General features: G+C 37.7%; 1 protein-coding gene across 2 annotated transcripts in view; it reads right to left on the bottom strand.

Annotated features, from left to right (window-relative positions):
• Positions 1–14,918, bottom strand: part of rnf19b (ring finger protein 19B) — a 40,432-nt gene extending 25,514 nt beyond the window's left edge. The window contains exon 1 of one of the 2 annotated variants that reach the window (XM_023394829.2): positions 14,630–14,918. The gene's annotated coding sequence lies outside the window, so the exon portion shown is untranslated. Of the gene's footprint in view, positions 1–11,728; positions 11,863–14,629 lie in introns of those variants that run through there. The other variant, XM_087170621.1, reaches the window with a different exon arrangement.
• Between the last annotated feature and the right edge of the window lie 1,005 nt (positions 14,919–15,923).

Genomic DNA, 15,923 nt, shown 5'->3' on the forward strand with positions numbered 1-15,923 from the left:
TGTCAGATCTGTAATGTTGTTGTTATGTAATAGGTTGCTTAACACCCTGATGAAGAAACATCTCTTTCTCTCTAACAGATGTCCCTGATGACAACACACACACACACACTTGTTTTTCAGAAAAGCAGTGGCGAGATTTAAGCGCTGACAAAGACACTTCCTGCTTCTCCGAAGAGGCATCAACATCAACAAATCAGAAAGAAGTCCAGACAAGTTCTTCATATTTCTTATTAAAGACTTAATACTGTTCAACTTTGATCATTGTTGCCTAGCAACAGCCTGAGTGTACACAAATACGACAAACTGATGCATGAGTACTTGAACATACAGCATGTGCAAACATAAGTTTTTGTTCCTTTGATGTTTCTATGGCGTTTTCATTAAACACATTGTGACATGTCACAGCAGGAAAAGCACAGGTGTATTTAACAACATGAATACTGACTGGACTCCTTTAGAAGCAGCCGTATCCACCTGGTGTTGTGCGTTTTGGCGTGGATAGATTACCAAACAGACCATTCGGGTAAAGGCCCCAGGGCCAGAGAGGTCAAAGTTTACATAATATGCAGTTGGAACATTCTTTTATTGGAAAGCTTTTATGACTGTTTGATATGTTGTTGTGTTTTATTTTGCCAGGACACGGACAATCTATATTCTCATCTGACTTACTTCTGTTTTGTATATATATGTCTTATTTTTAATTGCTGTTTTTATTTCCCCTTTTTCTTTCTGTAAAGTAAGTCTGTAACGAAAAGTGCTATATATGTTCATTATTATTATTATTATTACTACTATCATTATTATTATTATTATTATTATTATTACTATTACTACTACTATAATTATTATTATTATTATTATTATTATTATTATTATTATTATATATAATCATATATCAGTTCCAAGTTTTTAGATAATGAGAGTCGAGAGATCTGATTGGTGCTTGCCTCTCTAAAGGTGTTAATAAATGTGTGTGTGTGTGTGTGTGTGTGTGTGTGTGTGTGTGTGTGTGAGAAAGAGAGCAAAAGAAAGAAAAAATTAAAAAGAGAAAGAACAACAACAACAACAAGTTAAAACATAGAACAATGTGAAATTTTTGCCAGTGAGAGTGTCAGAAGAGGGAGGTTTAGTGTGTGTGTGTGTGTGTGTGTCTCTCTATGTTTGAAACCATGGTTGTGAGGACATTCTGGTCGGTCTTCACAGCTACAAAAGGCTGTTTGAGGGTTAAGACTTGGTTTAAGGGTTAAGGTTAAGGTTAGGGGTAAGGAACTGCATTATGTCATAGACTGTGTGTGTGCGTGTGTGTGTGTGTGTGTGTGTGTGTGTGTTGAACTGAGCAGCAGTGGAGTAGGAGGACAAGTGTGGAACAAAGTGTGTGAGCGTGGTGATAACAAATCAAGTCCAGATTGTGAAATTCTCAGGCTGTTCAGACCCATCTGCCAAACACACACACGCACACGCACAGAAACAAACAAATGCGGTCAATTTGTCCATTTTCATCCAAAAAAAATTAAGTTTTTCTCTGCAGTCTGGCTGAACATGAAGGTCAGTGAAGACGTTCATCAACGTGAACATGACTTTTCTGTGTGTGTGTGTGTGTGTGTGTGTGTGTGTGTGTGTGTTGGTTTGTAGCAGCCAAACAGTTCAAACACATTAAAATTAAACTGACAGACCCTGAGTGTAAGCACAGAGAGGTGACAGGTCAAAGTCGCCTGCTGTCCACAGTGAACAGATTATCTCTCTCTAGAACCAGTTCTCGACCCTGGTTCTTATGACAAAGAAAACTGCTGCTTTATATTTGTGCCATCTGTACCAGGTGACTGCGGTTAACTGCAATTAACTGTTTGGTATAGTGGGAAAAAAGACAGCGTCTCTGTGTTCACAGGACAGAAACACACTGCCTGTCATATTCACATGAAATCTGCTAGATCTCTTCATGGTCCCCATTGTCAAAAAATTGCAGTTTCTGTGATTTGGATACTGCACTTGTCCATATTGCAATTTCAATTATATTTCGAGTAATTGCATAGCTCTAATGCACATCAAGCTAAATTTCCCCTGCATTTGAAGCAAATCAAAATAACCTTTTTTGTCTGTCTTTGATTGCACAAAAGCAGAAATTCATCTTGCTATATGTATAATCTTCCACAGTCACAAATTTTGGGCTGCACGTGGACGTTCACATCGAGGTCCAATGACGATATTTAAATCACACGGACCAAAGCGGACCCTCATAGATCCTCACAGACGCACAGACTCAGAAGATAGCAGATAGCCTTAAGAAAAGCAAATCACGTGTGTGTTGTTTATTTAAAGAGATAGTTGGGGTTATTTGACGTGGGGTTGTGTGAGGTAGTCATACATAGTCCCCGGGACACTAGCAGAGCCATGTGTTGCTGTGGGCGGGGCCAGCAGAAAAAACATGTTTTAGACACACCCACCCACCGGAACAATTCAATATCCATTTAAATGTGTGCTTCATATAGAATATTTTCAGTGCTTTATCTTCATGTGAAGCACTTTCCTTTGGTACTACATTTTTTATACTGCTGAACTACTGTATTCCTACGCACAAGTGCACCTACAGTGTGCACTGTATTACGCCGCAGCTGCAGGTCGGCTGAGTGAATCTGAAGGAGCTAAACTTGACTTTGTTTTCATGGGAAGATAAAGAGCTGAAAATATTCTACATGAAGCGTACATTTAAACAGATATTGAATAGTTTCGGTGGGTGTCTCTTAAAAATGCCCCGCCCACAGCAACACATCACTCTGCCTCTGTGCCAATGCTCCCGGGTTCTACTCATAACAGGCAGCGCCCTGATCTGAATCTACTGCAGGTAACACACTGACTGTGCATGACTGCCTCACACAACACCACGTCAAATAACCACAACTATCACTTTAATCCAACACATTTGAATTGCATCGTGTCATTTTCACCACAGCCTTTAGAGGCCACTACTTTTAAACTTGTGTCTACAAAACTACTACGCATAATGAAACGTTATAGTTCAATTTCAACTGTATAATCACACACAAGAGGGGAGAGAGGGGAGAGAGCGAGAGAAAGAGAGAGAGAGAGAGAGAGAGAGAGAGAGAGAGGTGTGCTCTGCAGGTAATCCGTTCTCAGACAGATTGTTCTGTGCCTCAGCACTTTAGGATCTTTGAAACTCGACCAACCTACATGTACATGCTGCAACTGCCTGCACATACACACTCTGTACATCCATGTTATAGGTGCACACACACTTTCACACACACAGACCTACATACAGACAGTATGGATAGTGCTAACATGATAATTCAATTAATCAATTGGTTTTTGTTGCAGCCCCCAAATGTCAAGAGAAGTTTTATATTATTGTAATTGAATATATTTGTTTTTTGTTTTAGAAACTAGTAGTCACTATTTTTTTGCCATTTTTAGACGAAACAATCAATTAATCTAGAAAAAATCACAGATTAATCAATAGTGAAAATAAATGTTAGTTCAAATCAATTCCAATCAATCTCCACTGGCAGGTTATTCCACATAATGAAGAATGATTGGCCCACACACACACGCATACACATACATACACACACAGACACACACACACACAGGTAATCAGCTGTGAACAGGTGTTCTGCTGTAGAGCTGATTGCTGTTATAAAACAAGATGAATCACTGCGAGCCTTGACACATCTGTAAACACACACACACGCACGCACACACACACACGCACGCACACACACACGCGCGCGCACACACACACACGCGCGCACACACACACACACACACACTCTTACTTGCAGCTACTTAGGTATAAAAGTATTAAAATACTCCTTACTTACAAGTACAGAATTCATATTCGTAGAGAAAACAATATAACCACAAGGTTATGGGATATATCAGCTGGGATGAATTATTTTAGCTACTAAATGAGTTTGTTTTATTTAATTGTAATATACATTTTTGATGTTTTTTAGTATTGGATTATTATTACTGATATATTAAGATTTAAGGAGTTTGTTTAATATATATTAACTGAACATGTTTTTAGATGTTCATATGATACAGAAATGTAATATATAACATATATCTCCCTATATCAAGAAACAACATATATATAAAATTATATATACTTATATAAGTTTTTCTTACTGTTTTTTCATGTCTATCTTCCTATTCTAGGAAAGCGGTCTCTGACTTTTTGACTCTACTGTTTATAATATCAACATATATTGTAAGGCTTTGGGATGGATATGTATTGATATAACATATGTCTACAATATAAGCATACATACATAAACAAACATATTTGTATGGGCTTGACATATATGTCAATACATGAAAATATAATTTTTACAGATTTTTTTTTATTTTACATGTATATATATTTCATATATGTAAATCCAATATATGTGCATTTATTATGTTTGCATATGGGTAAATCTGAATCTGAAAAGTAACAAGTAACAACAGCTGTTGTAGTGGAGTAAATAGAACAATATTCATTCACTGAAATGTAGTGAACAATATCAGTAAAGTTACATAAAATAAAAATACTAAAATAAAGTAAAAGAACCTCAAGGTTGAGAGTAAGTGAGTAAATTCACTTTGTTACCTTCCACCACTCACGCAGCCTTTTCCAGCCACATAATCAAATCATGTTGGGTAAATGTTTCTCCCCATTCTGTATTTCTGCCAAGCACATTTTCTATTTGATGTCCTGAGGCCTGTGTTTCCTAAGAACCTCAGTCCCTGTTTATTGTTTTTGCAGATTCCCAGGAAAACCGTCGGGCCGCTCTGAACTTTGCTCCTCTTATTGCAGCAGAGGAACTGAGGCTGTTTCACTGAGTCTGGATAAAATACATCATCTAAAAAACCTAAAGTGTAACGTGACGCCATGGATGCACAAACATGCAGCTTCCCCCATATATAGCGTATTTAATAATGCTGATATAATATAAATAAGAAAATCTGATCAGGCGCAGAAAAAATATGCCTCAACAAACCAATTTATCAGCTTGTACTTGTTGCAAAATATTATTTCCACATGATAATTCTTATATTACTCAACATAAATAATAAAAAACTTTATTTATTTAGCCTTTAAATAAGTTTAAAAAAAACCCAAATCGAGGAAAATTTATCTTTCCAATGTTTCACTAAACAGACAAATCAGACTAAACTGATTATCCTGTTGTTGCACTCAGAGGTTCAGGAGCGTTTCATCACTTTGGATAAGAGCATCAGCTAAAAGCCTGAAATCTAAACTGACTGATGACACTGGTTCAACATGATCAGAGCTGAGGGGCAGTGGCTCCGACTGTCAGCCTGTTTGTAGTGTTACTGAATGAAACCCTACTAATCTGAGAGCCGGGGGGACACAGTCTCTGGACAGAACAGGTGGTCCCCCTACTCAACCTGGAGCTAATAATGTATTATGTGTATGTGTGTGGGGGGGTATTTGGGGGAAAGCTAATTAGAGACAATCAGCTAAAAGGCAGCGAGGTATCAAAGTAAAACCCCTGCGAGCTGACCCCACTGTAGATACCTCTCTCTCTCTCTCTCTCTCTCTCTCTCTCTCTCTTTCTCTACGAGGAACATATGTTTAACATGTTAAATAACAACTCTAATTATTTTCATCTGCCATTTTGTTTTCTGAACACAGAAGATGTATCTGTTACTTAAGTGAAGTATCAGTATCACAGTCTTAAAATTTGTATGTTACAAGTAAATGTACTTTTTTTTGTAATTAATAAACAAGCAGGACCTTAATCTTGTACTACATATTGTGCTTCTTTTAATTAACCACCTTGGTCATTTTATCTACAACAATGCATCACATTTTATAAGCTAAAGCTAAGCAAAACAGAAGATTTTTTATCAAAAAGTTGACAAAACACAAATGTGAATGTTTTGTGTTTCCATCGATGTGATACAAATAAAGCGAGCATCCCAATATCATCCCAATTGAACGTGACACAATCTGGATCCCTGGCGCATAAAAGTGTTTCCATTTCAATTTTGGGAAATATTGCTTTGTCAAATCGTCTGAATCGTCTCATGTGAGTGTTTTTTTCTGCAACATTTTTCAAAATTGATATGATCCTGTTCGTCATTTCTAAATTCACTATGTCAAATTGTGCATTAAGCAGATTATTGGAAATGCACCTAGTGTGGTTTTCAAGTCACTCTTAATCTTAGTCGATTTAGGTATACAGCTTTCAAATGAATGTAGTTTGAAATACGCTGTACTAGCATTAAATGGAAATATTGGAAACTACAGATCTTGAATAAATGAACTTGATTTCCATCTCTACTTTTGTGACTATTATCTATTATTTATCTAAGTATTTGTTACTGTCATTTTGCAGTTTTTCTTTCTTTGTAATGTCACTTTGCTGCTGTTACACAGCAGATTTCCCCAGTGTGGGACTAATAAAGGAATATCTTATCTTTTAAACATCCTTATTTTTGTCGTTAAGCGTATACATATAAATATTTTTAATAAGCTGCTACAAATATCAATTTTGGAAAAATATAACAATATTTCTGTCTTGGTCAACCTCCCTTTGGTTATGACTGAATCCAGACTTTTGGCTACTGATAGACATTGTCCAAAAAGAAAAGCAGCAAGTGCATCATACGACTTGACACCTGCTAAACTATTAGGTAACTAGTCTACCTGGTTATTTTAATGGCTACTAACTACTAACATAAACTCTTGTGTACATTAGAAGCAGGTGCTACTGTGAATCAAGTTAATGTGTCACAATATGCAAGATGTCATATCTTGAAAGTGAGGTTTCTATTTGTATTAATGTGGGTAAGACTCTGGGAGGGACGTCTGCCTCTAGCTGTGACTACAGGCTGACCAACATCTTCATGGCGGGTGTAGCTAATGAAAGCTAGTGACCCGTTATCATGAGGATTTTATTGTTTCAGCTGAGCTTTTCTAAACAGCAGTAACGTACCCATCACTATGTTGTCAGGCATCGTCCAGCCCTGAGGTAGTTACAGTTTTTAATGGACTACGTAGATCAACAGCACAGACTGCACAGCCACATTATAAGTGACTGAATGTTCTTTTAAAAAGACGTGAGGTCGAGCAAAATGTCCTCACTTTGGAGGATCTCTGTACCTCTGTGAGAACATTTGGTTCCCATGGAAGAAATACAGGAACACACACACACACACACACACACACACACACACACACACACACTAAGTCAAGGCTACTTCCAGTGAGCAGAAGGACCGACTGAGTCACACATTAAATCTCACGACTGATTAACTGTGTAATAACGACACTTCAGAACAGAAAGAACCAAAGTGCCAGCTTCATGGTTTGGTAATGATTCACGGTGTTCTGGGCAACTTCATTGCAGCATCCTCCCACACAGCTGCTTTCATCACACCACCACACAAATTAAGACATATTCTTAATAATAATTAATGGGATAAATAATAATTTAGAGAGGCCATGCCCTGTTTCCGCATCCCATGTTCAAACATTCACACCTGAGACCTGCTCAGGTGTGAATGTCTGTTCATGTCCAACCAAGAAACTTTTCAACATACTTGTCCCTTCTCTTTCTTTCTGTGTCATCTGTCAATCTTAACTGTAAAATGAAAATAAAAAATACAAACAAAACAGTAACATCCGCCCTGTTATATTCAATCACCAGCATGTAGAGTGAGTAGAACATTTGAAGTACTTGGCCAAAATCCCTGATCAGACTGTGACTTCTAATGAGAACGCAGAGAGCATTTTTAAGAACACTAACCAACGATTGTTCTTCATCAGGAAGCTGAGGAGCTTTAACGTTAGCCAACATGAGGTGGACAATAAAGTCAATCAATCAATCAATCAAAGCAGTGTAATAAAGAGGCAAAATGTCAAAAAACTGGAGGTTGACTTACTAGCTTTCTCTACAGGGTTCAACCACATCTTTCAGTCTTTATCAGCCAATGGCAGTTGGCTTTCTTCAATCTCAAACTCAAAAACTTCACTTGGCTAATAAAGACTGTTCATGTAGTTGAGAACACCTGTAAAAACTTTGTGTTAAGAATATTTTGGACACAATGTTTTGACTTTTCACGAGTTCAAGAATAAACTTACGTGTTGAAATGAATAGGACTGAAGTTCTATAGCCAGGGAAGCAGCTAAAATGCTCTTTAGCATGCTAACATTTGCTGATTAGCACTACAGCTGACGCTGATGGGAATGACTAGTGTTGGGGGATTTGGCCTGATGATGATGATGCTGCTGGGTGAAGCGTTGAAGGATCATCAAAATAATAACAATTCACCCTGAGGGCGACATGAATGTCAGACTCAATCAGTCCGAACCAAACCCTCATGTGTGTGTTACTCTCATGTATGTTTACAACAGACAGCAGCTTCTCTGAAACTCACTGAAATAATTGGGAAACTGTTTTTTTTTATAATTCTCAACAGAAAGTGACCTCAGATTCACTGTGAAGAGCTCAAGCTCCACGAGTTCACACAACATTTATATCAAAACCAACAAACTAAAAACCAGGGGACAGTTACACAAAGCACCTTAAGTTTTCTATTTAAGCTGAGGGAGTTACTTAAATTGTTACACGGAATCTCTTTAAAGGTTTCCTTTGTTAAGGAAAAACGTTAAGGCATTTGCAGCAATGAAAGAGATTTTACAGCGGTGGTACTTTAACTCAAGTAAAAATCTCAACAACTCCTCCAACCTGAATAACCACACAGGTCATTCTTTCAAACCTCTGATACAACCCATAGTCTCCTGAAATAGCGCCCCCATGGCTGCAGTCTGACTGAACTACTTTCAGTTGTATTGGAGTCATATTTGACCAGGAGGATCTAAACTGTGACTCAAGTAATGGAGCTGTGTAGTTTGTCCACCTCTGCAGTCATTGTACTAAGATTAACTAACCAACCAGCTGCTGGTTATTTAGTCTACATCTTTGTGTAGTTTTTTTTTTGCCTGCCTGTCAGGTACACAGCCATCTGGTCAGAGGAAGACGCTTTAAGTCTATCAACAAATCATAGCTGTATCTCACTATCACAAAGAAGAAAAGTCCCATCAACCACATCTGTTGGAACATCTGTCACCAGTAAAGACAAGACAGATGAGATTTTCACACATTGTCGGTTTCTTATACTTTGAAAGTAGGCGTGGGCAGTCATCAAAGACTGAAACTGTGCCACTTTCATCGATGCTTTTTTGTCCACGAGAAAATCAACGCTTACAGTAAACCAGTGGGATGAAACCAAGAGTCTGAAGAGACAGTCGCACAGAACACAAAGTACTTATTGTTTACTGTCAATATTTCACACGTCTACAGCACAAAGAAAACACTTTCCGAGCAGCAGAGCTACCCACACTAAATGCTGTGGATACGCTTTTATTTTGTAAGCAAGGTGATTAGATTTTGGCATGTGAACATGTGGGCGAGTTGATAGAGTGATATCACAGATAATGGAGGCATTATTCTGTGGAAAAACCTCCCTGACAACCACATGTCTGGTTGTCAGGGAGGCCTGCTCTTCCCTGGAATCCAGCTCACACACAAGAACCGCACACAGCCAGTGTGTGTGTGTGAGCCTCTCCCCATGAAAACCACCCAAGAATCTGATAAAACACGCACTCACACTAAGATTTTTGCTTCCAAAGTGCAAGCCAAATTATCTTAAAATACTTAAATACTTAAAACATGTGTGTGTGTGTGTGTGTGTGTGTGTGTGTGTGCGTGTGCGTGTGTGTGTGTGTGTGTGTGTGTGTGTGTGTGTGTTTACACAGCCGTTTGCATTGGAAATGGACTCCACTGTCCGCAGTTGGCCGGTTTCCATGTCACCATTTAAATGACACTATCCACTATTTCCTGTGAATTCCAGTTTCCACAGAAACTACTATGAATCTATTGATCTATCTCTCCATCTCCAGAGACTTTTACTGACTAAAAATGTTATTCAAGTGACAGTAAAAGGATTTTTTTAACCAATCCATTTGAAGTAATTTATGAAAATTTGCCAATGTGCTAAAGGCCAAAGCATATTTGTGAATATTATGTTGTCAGTAGGACACCTGGTTTCAGTTCAGATATGGCCTGATAGCTATGGGGCTAGAACAATGACAGTAACATTTTGACATTGAAAATAAAACCTGAACTGAAAAGAGAAACAAGGGCATTGAAAAACCTGGAAAAAGTTGTATTGGCATTGAAAAAGGTTCCAATGAAAAATAAAACTACAAATTTACAAGCTTATGATCTTATTTCATTTTGGTGTTTTTTGTATTATGATGTTTTCCAGTGTCAATCTTCAGATTTTTTTCATGTCTTTTCATGTCTGTTGTTTTTCAGTGACAGTTTTTTTTTCCACTAAATTTTCAGTGTCACTGGTTTTCAGTTTAAACTTTCTGTCAATGTTTTGGAGGAGGCTTGAAATAAGATAAGATAAGATACTCCTTTATTAATCCCACAGTGGGCAATTTTGCTGTATTACAGCAGCAAAGTGACAGCACAAAAAATAAAAACTGGAAAAAGACAATATCAAGTACTTAAAAGAGATATATAATATAATAATATAATAAATTATGGATGGTATGCCGTTTTGGCAGAGCATTAACGTTAGCTAATACAAGTCAGTAATTGGCTAAATGACTTAGCTGTCACTTTACGAAACCATTAGACAACCAGACTCTGGTTATCACTTTATGGTGATGACTGTGTCGTTCACAGCTCGGCAGAGCATCTGACATCTTTCAGGCCACAGCTTCACTGTTTTGGTTCAGTTTCTCCACCCTCAACAACCACAGCTGGCAGCTGCTTTCAATTGCCTGCTACCAAATGGCAGACACATAAAGCTGATGACCAGCTGGTGAACACAGTTCAGCATTTAGCAGCTAAAGAGCCACAGATTTCCTGCAGGAGGTGGTGGAGACCAAAAAGGAGGATGAGGTACCACTTCACAATAAGACTCAACTTATAAAGGACTTATGAATGGGTTATAACTAGTTTATTAATTAGCCTGTTAACACTTTATATATCATTTATAAGCTGTTATAACACATTAGATAAAAAAGGAAAACAGTGACATGTTGCTTGCCAAATAGTGAGCCCACATCTCTCTGTACTGTCAAGCCTCATATCTCTTTGTTTTCTTCATCATCCAGCATTTGTACCTGCTGCTTCATCATTGGGCTTTTTGCCTCTCTCTGCACTGTGTGTTATTTGTTTTCTTTGTCATTTTCTGTGTATTAAACTGTGCAAAAATGAATAAATAAATTAAAAAAAAAAAAGTTTCATTTGGCATATCAAATAATGGTATATCAAATGATCATATTAAATGACCAGATTAATTTGGAAAAATCAAGTTAATGCTTACTACTCATTAATCTTACTAATGAGTTACAATTATTTATAACTGGTAAAAGGAGCCTTATAGTAAAGGTTAAAACCCAGAATGATTCATTAATGAGTTACTCTAAGACTCCTTTTTACCAGTTATAAATGGTAGTAAGTCATTAGTAAGATTAAGTATTAACTTGATCTTGCCAAATAGTGAGCCTGAATCAATGTATGAAAACTGTTATAACTTGTTAATAATTGTTTATCTATGATTCATAAAGTGTCAACAACCTAATTAATAACCTAATTATAAACCATTTATAAATCCTTCATAAGGGTCGTCTTATTGTGAAGTGATACCAGAGAATGAATAAAGAATAAAGACTTACATTCATTAGGTGTTCAGAAACAAGACTCCACATGAATTCAAATGATGCTCTGTGTCTCCTCCATGATGAAGCACAATAACATCCATCATAATGAAAAATAGAAAACTTCAAACATTATAGTCCTAAATGCAGTGGGAGGGAGACGGATACACAAATGGAGGGCATTTTCTCTCTTTTCCACTGACTCTCATTAACACCTCTCTCTCTCTCTCCCACACACAAACACACACACACACAGTACATCCAGTAGTCAAGAGCAATGCACTGGAAGGTGGAGGTGGAGAGAAACGGGCTGGGAGTGTCTATAATTAGAGGAGCGTTCAGGAGCCATACTGCTGAGTTGTTGAATGTTTAATGTCAGGCCTGCAGGCGCTTCAGTCGCAAAGAGCAAACCTCTGAGCCCCTGTACTGCACATTTTACCCCCACACACACACACACACACACACACACACACACAGACACGGATGAGGTGTAACTGTAGTAAACTGGAGGAGAGTTCAGGTTTCAGAAAGGAAACAGCAGCACAATGCACGGACACAGACACAGTACATCCAACAACTGAGCATGTAATTCCGACCTATTGTCCGTAACCCAAGCCACATAATGACCCGGGAACCCAAACCTCTTCTGGATGAGGTAATGGTCAAACAAATCTGACAAGGAAGACTGAGAGAGTACAAAGTCAGACTGCCACACCTCCCATCTTTTGTAAACTGTGGTGCTTTTAAAATCATAACAAACATATTATCCATATTTTTCTATTATCATACAGTTCCCATTTTGGTTATATTAAAGAATATTGAAGTTTATCATTTGATTCCTTTAAAATTTTGAGAAATAAGCAAATTAAACTGCTTTTGTCCAGAGAAAATGGATCAGCAAAAGGTTTTTAAGCAAAAAAGTCAAAATAGTTAGATTTGATGCTTTTCTTAATGACAGTAAACAGAATGTCTTTGGATTTTGGACTGTTGTCAGACAAAACAATACATTTTAATCTCTTTTAAAAGGCTTTTTTTTTTTTTACAAACAACTCTATATTCTTAATGCTGCATCAGTCTGATTCACTGGATTTTATTCGAGGAGATAATGATCTTATTAAATAGATCAGGTATCTTAGTCACTGTCATCATAAAACTGTAACAGTGCAATTTCATAACAGTACTTGTAAAATATCAACAAATGTGAACAAGTTATCCCTGTCAAAGAAGCATAACAGATATTGAGTATGTATTAGATATCAGCCAATACTCTGAGTTTAGGTCACAGAATACTGGTTCTCACGGGACCGATACTGATATTTCGGAATTAAAAAATGATCTGGAGCGACTTTAATATAAACGGTTACTATGAACAAATCTTTGGATAGGGATTCCTTCAAATTTAGGTTATTTAAAAAAATGAAAATGAAAAATGAAATGAAAATGAAAAATATATTCATCAGTGCTCTCTGGTGGACAAACATGTTAAACTAAACACATCTTGAGCATTTTTATACTGTAATTTCTTCTTTTTTCACACACATACACTGTGTGTGAAAAAGGTATATCCATGATAAGCTAATATCAGCTGATAATTGTTTGGTTTATTGATAACATTATAATATATTTATTAAAAAAAAAACTTACCAGACTTTGTCTGGGATAAAAATAAAGTCCTGGACTATCGATCAAGCTCTTGGGTTGGTATCAAATCGTGACAGTGTAGAATTAGAGCATCCCTGTTTAATTTTAATGCAATAAGAGAAACGAATGGGCGGATTTACTGCATCACTACACCTCAGACTGTGTTGGGTAAGATGTCAAGTCACAATTAATTTCCAAATAGTCCAAAACATTCTTCCTCATCATGTCCACTCCCATCTACCTGGTTCTCTAAAAAGATATTAACAGTAATTCTTAAACCTAAACTTAAACAAAGGTAATGGTAATTTACTTTAAACAATATAAAAGTGGGCACACGGACACAAATATCACAGCTGAGCCCTAATATACATGACAACTCTTTAACAGGTATTTATCTACATTTATCTACAAGACCAGACCAGTATTCGAGACTAATGCTGACTGATGTTTATTTGCTTGTGTTGCTTTTGGTTCTTTACCACATATATTACAGATTTTAAGTGTTTTTACAGCAACAATATTTACGTAAAACCTATATTTTTTACGTTGTCTTTTCTCCAAGGCTGGAAAAGATTATGGTGCTGGAAAAACCCACCACACCTTTTCTAGCCCGAGTATTATGATCATAAAAACTGAAGTAAATGCCCAAAATATTCTATGATATTTCTGTGAGGGCTGATTGTGGGGCTCAACTGGCTTTACAGCTCCTCCTCTGACATATCTTAACATCTCTGTTCAGACTTCTGCTGCCAGCTTCCTGTTAAAATGCACATTTGGTATAATATAGGGTTTTTCTGTCCTAACAGGAAAATACAGCATGTCCTCAGACCAAACAACCAGGGAGTGGCAGAGCAGACAGGAGTTTAAAAGGGAGAGCCAGGGGTTTAACTCTCAGACATCCTTGGAAAATGAAACTGAAGGAATTCTGCTTTTATAGTTTAATTATTTTCAGACATGACTGGGACTGAACTTGTATGCAACAGCCTCCTAGCTTAGCATACATGTTAGAGACCGTCCCCTTCTTAAATGATAATTTGGGTGGTTTAGGTCTGAGCTGACCTTCCTGACTGACAGATGGAGACTGTGTGACTGTCATGTTTGTCAATAATTACACAGAAAACAGTTATTTTAGGGTTTATGGAGGCGAACAGCCCTGCTCTCCTTGAGACGACCCTGTTACGTTTTATCCAGGTGATACAGACACAGAGAGGAGCCTTTAACCCGTGACATCTCTGCCGAAAGGTGCATGTAGCAGAGGGTTCACCACCAGGCACTTACCCCGCTCAGGTCCGGATTTTTTCGACGTAGGGGGGGGCTGGGGAGCGATGCGATGCGATGCGACGACCACTTCGTCTCCAATCCGTGGCGTCCTCCGCGTGTTGCCTTGCTCTTATCTACGAGCTGCGGGTCTACACAGTCTTCCGTTACCGTTTCTGCGTCTCTCCTCTCGGGGGAAGCTCCTGGCAAGTGACAGCGGCCTCTGGTCTTCCTGAGCCCCGGGAGCTCAGCACTGAAACTCTGACTAAATCTCCGCAGCTCGCTCCGCCTCGCCTCGCCTCGCGCTCTCTCTCTGGTTGCCGCCTCGTCGCCCTCTGACGTCATGAAGGAAAGCCCCGGCCGGTGACATCACGCCGTCAAAACACGGAAACCCCACCCCATGCTGTCCCCGCCCCTCAGGAACCTGAGCTAGTTTACTGTAAACGTGTGTTTGAGGGAAATACGAAACAAAAGGCGGAGCAGTGATAAATAAAAAATATAAATAGAAAGAGCTGTTGGGGGTACCTTGTTCCTTGTGGGGAACAAGATAGCGTCATAAATAATGACAAATAACAGTAAAAATACAAATAATGATATTAAGTATGACAATAACCCAACAGTCAGTAAAACAATTGATGCGATTCAAAAACCAATAACACTAAAAATAACATTTACAGTGACTGAAGAAAAAGTGGAATCTCTAAAGGATGTAAACCTACTAAACTCAAAGCTAAGACTTTAATCTATCAGAACCTGGTCCTGGACCGTACCTAGCCACATTAAGTTGATCTGGGACACTCAGAAACCAACCAGCACTGGAACAGTGCCATCTTCAGGTTTTCTATATGTCAAGTTAATTTGAGGTAATTTGATGAAACAACTATTTAAGGAAAAAGCACAATGTGCAAGTAATGAATTAATCATTAAACCTGAGGTGTTAGCAGTTGCTGGCTTTGTCCAGTTGGTAATCCAGCCTCATTAATGTAAAGAATATTAATAATAATAATTATAAACTTTATTTTATATGGCATTTTTGATACACAGGATGCAGCTTAAAGTGCTTTGACAAATATAAAAGAATAATATAAAAGAAAGGGATAAAACAGAGAAATCTTTAAAAAAGAAAACAAAAAAAAACAAAAAATGAGCTAATCAAAAGCCACATTTAACAAGTGTTTTCAGTCGTCGTTTAAAATAGTCATTAATGTTGTTGAAAAGGTGTTACATAAGTAAACTTGTGTTTTCTTTACCAGCCCCAAGATTATTCATTCTTATCTGCAATTTCTTGACTGAAACAAAGCAAATCCAAAATATA

The sequence above is a fragment of the Seriola lalandi genome, unplaced genomic scaffold, assembly GCF_002814215.2.
Source record: "Seriola lalandi dorsalis isolate HSWRI2012SDOR001 ecotype SW California unplaced genomic scaffold, Sedor1 jcf7180002054954, whole genome shotgun sequence".
In the NCBI taxonomy this organism is placed as follows: domain Eukaryota; kingdom Metazoa; phylum Chordata; class Actinopteri; order Carangiformes; family Carangidae; genus Seriola; species Seriola lalandi.